The following is a 7,627-nucleotide window of genomic DNA, read 5'->3' on the forward strand; positions in this document are numbered from 1 at the left end:
TGTTTTTCCCACAGATATGATTATACTAGAGTCGCAAGGGTTGGATGTAATCCTAGGTATGGATTGGATGTCCAAGTATGAGGGAAACATTGATTGTGCTAGTAGATCAATTTTTCTCACCACCCCAGAGAAGAAGAGGATCAAGCATGTATCTAGGCTTAAGCCTAACAGGACTCAGGTGAACCCTCTTACGGGAGTTGTCCAGGAAGAAGTACCAGTGGTGAAGGATTATCCCGATGTATTTCCGGATGAGTTACCAGGTATGCCGCCAGATTGGGAGGTTGAGTTTTTGATTGAGTTGCTGCCAGGCACAGGACCTATCTCCAAGAGGTCGTATCGAATGCCTGCTAATGATTTGGAGGAAGTCAAGAAACAGATTAAGGAGTTGCTAGAGAAAGGGTATATTCGCCCGAGTTCATCACCTTGGGGAGCCCCAGTACTCTTAGTGGAGAAGAAGGATGGAACCTTGAGAATGTGTGTGGATTACCGCTCTTTGAATGAGGTAACCATCAAAAACAAGTATCCCCTGCCGATGATCAATGACTTGTTTGACCAGCTAGAAGGAGCTAGTGTTTTCTCCAAGATTGATCTTCGATCAGGTTATCACCAATTGAAGATCCATGAGAAGGATATACCCAAGATAGCTTTTACCACAAGGTATGGGCTTTATGAGTATACAGTCTTGTCCTTTGGTTTGACTAATGCCCCTGCCTATTTTATGAACATGATGAACAAAGTATTCATGGAGTTCTTGGATAAGTTTTTTGTGGTATTCATTGATGACATATTGGTTTACTCCAAGAATGAGGAGGAACACGCTAAACATCTGTGCTTAGTTTGGGAGAAGCACAGAGAACATCAACTTTATGCCAAGTTCAGCAAGTGTGAGTTTTGGCTCAAGGAAGTCGGGTTTCTTGGACATGTAGTGTCAGGTGAAGGGATTGCAGTGGACCCTACCAAGGTAGAGTCAGTCACAGAATGGAATGCACCCACCATAGTTGGCGAGATTCGTAGTTTTCTTGGACTTGCAGTATATTACCAGAGATTTATTGAAATTTTCTCCAAGATTGCAAGGCCCATGACAGCGTTGTTGAAAAAGGACACCAAGTTCGTTTGGACTAAAGAGTATGAAGCCAGTTTTCAAGAGTTGAAGAAGCGTTTGGTTACAGCCCCAGTGTTAATCCTGCCCGACGTACACAAGGACTTTCAGGTGTATTGTGATGCTTCACGTCAGGGACTTGAAGGTGTTCTTATGCAAGAGAGAAAGGTTGTAGCTTATGCTTCACGACAGCTTCGACCTCATGAGTTGAACTATGCCACGCATGATTTGGAGTTGGCAGCTGTAGTGCATGCACTCAAGACATGGAGACACTATCTTATTAGGAATCGTTGTGATGTTTACACGGATCACAAGAGTTTGAAGTATATCTTCACGTAGAAGGAGTTGAATCTCAGGCAAAGGAGATGGTTAGAACTTATAAAGGACTATGACATGAGTCTGCATTATCATCCGGGAAAAGCCAATGTTGTGGCATATGCTTTGAGCCATAAGAGTTATGTTAATACCCTTACAACACGAGGTTTACCTCAGGAGTTATGTGATGAGCCTAGAGACCTTCAGTTGGAAATAGTTCCAAGAGGTTATGTTGCCGCACTCGAGGTGCAGTCCACCTTGTTGAGGAGAATCAGAGAAGCCCAGAAGTTGGACCAAGGTATTGCTGAGATCAAAGAAATGATGAGCAAAGGGAAAGCAGAAGGATTCCGTGAGGATGAACATGGAACCATATGGTTTGAGCAACGGATTTGTGTACCCAATGACCCGGAGATCAGGAAGTTGATTCTTTAGGAGGCTCACGACTCACCATATTCGATACACCCAGGCAATACCAAGATGTATTTGGACTTGAAGGAAAGTTTTTGGTGGGCCAGTATGAAGAGAGAAATTGCCGAGTATGTGGCAATATGTGATGTATGTCAGAGAGTAAAGGCAGAACATCAGAAACCAGCAGGATTACTTCAGCCGTTGTCGATACCTGATTGGAAATGGGATAAACTTGGTATGGACTTTATCATGGGCTTACCCAGGACCTGTTAAGGTTATGATTCCATTTGGGTGATAGTTGATCGTTTGACCAAGCTTGCTCACTTCATTACAGTGAAGACCACCTATACAAGTGCTAAGCTGGCAAAGATATATATGACCAGGATCGTATGTCTGCATGGAGTTCCAAGGAGCATCGTATCAGATAGAGGAACACAGTTTACCTCAAAGTTTTGGAAAACAGTTACACGAAACTTTGGGTACCAGGCTAGAGTTCAGTACTGCCTTCCATCCACAGACTGATGGGCAGACAGAGAGAGTCAATCAGATTCTACAGGACATGTTGAGAGCTTGTGCGCTAGACTATGGATCTAGTTGGAATGATAACTTACCCTACGCAGAGTTCTCGGACAATAACAGCTACCAAGCCAGTTTGCAGATGGCCCCTTTCGAGGCATTGTGTGGAAGGAAATGCAGGACACCTTTGATGTGGAATGGAGTTGGAGACCGCAAATTGTTTGGACCTGATTTGATCAGGGATTCTGAGGAGAAGGTCAAGTTGATTCATGATAGACTTAAGATAGCCCAGTCAAGGCAGAAAAGTTATGCCGATGCTAAACGCAAGAAAGTGATCTATGAAGTGGGAGATAGAGCATATCTTCGAGTGTATCCACTTCGAGGTATTAAGAGATTTGGAGTCAAAGGAAAGTTAGCACCATGATTTTTGGGACCATACAAAGTTCTGGAACATAGAGGAGAGGTTGCATACCAGTTGGAGTTACCAGAGGATTTGTTAGGAATTCATGATGTGTTTCATGTTTCCCAGCTGAAGAAGTGTCATGCAGAGATGGCAGACATTACTTTGAGAGATACAGTGCCACTGGAGGCAATTCAGTTGGAGAATGATCTGACTTATGAGGAGAAACCTATTAAGATTCTTGAGACTGCAGAGAGAATCACTCGTACCACGATCATCAAGTTTTGCAAGGTTCAGTGGAGTCACCACACCGAGGAGGAAGCTACTTGGGAATGAGAGGAAGATCTTAGAGAGGACCACCCACACCTTTTTGCTGTCCAACCCGAATCTCGAGGACGAGTTTCATCTTAAGGGGGGTTGGTTTGTAACATCCCAATTTTTATTAAATTTGGATGTTAATAGAATCATTCAATGCATATCATATTTCTTTGCATTTTGGAGTTTTTAAATATTCAAATAATATTTTTCCACTCAGGAAAAACAAATGAGAGGGGATAAGATGACTTCCTCAAAATAAAAAAAGTGGGAAATTTTATTTTGAATATTATTTGAAGTTTTGGAGTTTATTGGTATTTATTTTATTTGCAAAAAGTGCATTAATTGCATTAGGAAATTATTTTCAAATTGTTCTGTGCTTAAGTAAATGTTCATTAGGCTCTAAATATTATATAGTTATTTTAGAAATTAATTTGGTGTTTTTAGTAATTCATTTGAATTAGTTATGGGCCACTTTAGTCTCTTGTTAAAAAAACACACACACACACACGCACGCAGCCTGGACCGAAACTAGGTTCGGCCCAGGAGCGCCCGACCGGCCCAGCTGGCCATTTCGGCCCAAGGCCGCCCGCGTGCCTGAAACCTCCCGCATCGGTCGACCGCCGGCAGCCTCCCTCGCTCGCTACCGCCACCGCCACTGACTGGTGGGCCCCGCTCCACCTCATCTCCCCCAACCTCCCACTTTCCCTGCTTGGATGAGCTCGCCGCCGCGCTCCCGCAACCGCCGGGCGAGGCCCTCGCGGATAACGCTTATCCGTGACACCTGCACGCTCTCCCCTCGCCTATAAATGCCCCGGCCTCCCCTCTGTCGATCTCGCCGTCCCGCTTCTCCCCACGCCGCCCATAGCCACCGTTGTCGACGTTCGCATCTCACCAGAGCCGCACCGCTTCGTCGTCCCTTCCATCACCAGCAAGCAACCGTGGCCTCCACCTTCCTCGTCAAATGATTTCCCGCGGCAAGGCGCATCCGTTTGACATCTTTTCCTCGCCTAGGTCCCGCCGGAGATGACGCCCCGACGACGCCCGACCTCGCCGGAGCCCACGGAGTGCCGCCGCCATCGCCTCGCCGACCCCGACGCCCCTAAGGAGCCCCGACGCCAACATCCAGATGCCCAAGCTGCGTCACACCTCCCCGTCTTCTTCCCAGACACCGAGGACCGCCGTAGCCGCTGCCCCGCCATCACCCGATGTCGCGCCGCCGTCCTCTGCTCGTCGTCGACGTCGCCAACCACTGTAAGCCGCCGGACCTCCTTTTGTTTGTTAGATCGACCATCGACGGCCCAGATTAGATTAGGTTGTTGTTTTTAGTTGAACCGGTACGCGGTTAACCGCAGTTTTTATTTTAAAAACTACCGGTTGGTTTTTGTTAGTTAACCGCAGTTTTTTTTCTAAACCGAGCGTCGGTTATTCTTTAATTAGCCGCCGCCACCGTTTTGGTTAAATTGTGAACGTCTGCTGTATAAGCTACGCGGCGAACACCTTTCGGCCAGTAGGAATCTGCCACGCACCAGGGACCTGTTTGCGATAGTTTTTCTTCACTGTTTAGTCCCTGTATTTAGCAGATTAGTCCCTGAACTTAGATTAGACATAACTTTTTAACCGTAGATCCAAAGTCGATGAAACCAGTGGCAAATTCTTCGTATTGTTAAGATCTATCCAGTGGTATACTTTTTGCAAACTTTTGTCAGATTCAAATTTGAATTTATTCAGATTCGAATTCGAATTTCAAATGGCCATATCTCCCAAACCGTAGCTCTGATTAAGTCGATCCCTTTTGCATGTTGTCACCGTAGCAAAACCCTATCACCTGGACCTTTGTCACAATAATTTTCACACACAATCTGCCCTTTAATATTTTTACTAGTATGCATAGTATGCACTATATTTCACATCACTCTTTGAACCATATGCCTATGTTGTTTTGCACTTAGAATATTTCTGTAGTAGCTTAGTGTGTTGTATGTTCATTTGGTTTTTCTGAGACTTCTTGCTATGCATGTTCTTTTGGTTGTCTGGAATGTTTGCTTATGTTTGTTTACCTTCTTTGCGATAGATTGCCCGAAGTGCGAAGCAGAATATTATCAGTCTTTAGAATTCAACCAGCAGTACCAAGGCAAGTTGCATCTTGATCATGTTTCATTACCTATGTTTTTATTATGCACTTAGTTCTTTGCGGTAGGACTGCAAGGTAGGAAACTGATGCCGCATGTCTATGCTTTTCACCCAGTAGTTCATTGAGGTAGGTCTAAACCATATAACATTGTCGCCATCGTTTTACATTATGTTGCTACGCTAAGTAGACATGGATTGGGGAGTGATCATTGTAAAGTTTGAGTGACAATGTAGTAGATAGGACCTAAGATAATTAATGAACTACCTGGGCGGAAACTTGTTGGAATGGTGGCGAAGTACAGTGGGGCACGCATGGGAAATCCATGGTGGTGCACCACTAGTGGACCGTCCGCTCAGGCTCAAAGAGATCAATCGTATTCCCATGTCTAGGAGCTTACGTGTGCAGCCACAAGCCTATATGGGCTCTGGCTTAGTTGAGTAGTTAGTGTGACCCCTTCCGGGATGGGCTAGCAGATGTAGAATGATGTAGGTGTACCGGCCTATCCGTGGGTTAAGGGGGAACATTTTCGAAAGGCTATGTCTCGATCTTCCGATCATGGAGGTGGTCGAGTCTTGTGAGGAAAAGTGTGCAACCTCTGTAGAGTGTCAGCCTAATCGATTAGCCGTGTCCCCGATTATGGACAACTTGAGCATCTAGTAGTGGAAATGCTGGGAGATCTCCTCACCTTTAATTAAACAGTTGGGTTTTAAATGAAACTTGGGAACGGATGGAGTTGGGTTTGCTAACTCATCCTATGCAAATGTGTAGTAGTAGAATAACATCTGTTCTAATAGGGGAAAACTAGCTTTATGCAAGGAACTAAACTTAGAGCTTTCCACCAGCCAAATTGCATGTACAAGTAGGTTCTTTACACTTATGATGTGACTTGCCAGTACATTCAATGTGCTGACCTATATGGCTGCAACTTATCACGTTGCAGATATATTCGACGAGGATTAAGGTGCGATAGGTCGATGTTCTACACTCAACCTTGCTCGTGGAGTTGGACTCATTTACTACTTTGCTTCCGTGGTATTTTTGCTTATTGGCTCTATGCCTTATTTTGTAGTAAATGTATTGCTCCTGGACTATCGATGTAATAAAGAGATGTGTGTTATTTCTGTTATTTCATCGAGTACTATGCGTGCTAGCAAGTCGATCCAGGGACTAGCATGGTAAGCACAGAGACTTCGACTCTTATTGAGTCAGGTCGCTACAGGACGTATCAACCAACTCCTTCCTGCATCTACTACTATTACTCCACACATCGACCGACTGCTGCCTGCATCTAGAGTATTAAGTTCAAGAGAACAAAGTAACGCCTTAAGTAAGATGACATGACATAGAGGAATAAACTCAAGCAATATGATGAAAACCCCATCTTTTAATCCTCGATAGCAACAATTCAATACATGTATCGCTACCCCTACTTTGTCAATGGGTGAAATCATGGAAGACTGAACCCAAAGCTAAGCACCTCTCCCATTCCAAGAAAAACCAATATAGTTGGCCAAACCAAACCGATAATTCATAGAGAAATAGAAAGATATCAAATCATGCATATAAGAATTCAAAGAAGATTCAAATAATATTCATGGATAAGCTGGTCATAAATCCACAATTCATCGGATCTCGACAAACACGCCGCAAAAGAAGATTACATCGGATAGATCTCTAAGAACATCGAGGAGAACATGGTATTGAGAACAAAAGAGAGAGAAGAAGCCATCTAGCTACTGGCTATGGACCCGTAGGTCTGTGGTAAACTACTCATGCTTCATCGGAAGGACAATAGAGTTGATGTAGATGCCCTCCGTGATCGAATCTCCCTTTTGAAGGATACCGGAAAAGGCCCCAAGATGGTATCTCATGGGTACAAAAGGTTGCGGCGGTGAAAAAGTATTTTTGGGGCTCCTTTTGGTGGTTCTAAAATATATGATAATATATAGGAGGAAGAAATAGGTCGGTGGACTCTCAAGGGGGCCACAAGTCAGGGGCGCCCCCTAGGGTGCGCCCCTGCGGCTTGTCACCGCCTCATGGGTCTTCTGACTTGGACTCCATGTCCTACGGGTGTGCTACCTCTTGAGCTTGCATTGGATTTCCCCGAAGAGGAAAGGCTGATGCAGCAGAGTAGCGTAAGTATTTCCCTCAGTTTTTGAGAACCAAGGTATCAATCCAGTAGGAGGCCACGCTCAAGTCCCTCGTACCTGCACAAAATGATAGTTACTCGCAACCAACACGATTAGGCGTTGTCAATCCCTTCACGGTCACTTACGAGAGTGAGATCTGATAGATATAATATCTTTGGTATTTTTGGTATAGAGATGCAAAGTGAAAAGTAAAAGGCAAAGTAAAAAAGCAAAGCAAGATTAAAGTGATGGAGATTGATATGATGAGAATAGACCCGGGGGCCATAGGTTTCACTAGTAGCTTCTCTCAA

This window comes from Triticum urartu, chromosome 1A (assembly GCF_056163025.1).
Source record: "Triticum urartu cultivar PI428250 chromosome 1A, HENAU_Tu73, whole genome shotgun sequence".
In the NCBI taxonomy this organism is placed as follows: domain Eukaryota; kingdom Viridiplantae; phylum Streptophyta; class Magnoliopsida; order Poales; family Poaceae; genus Triticum; species Triticum urartu.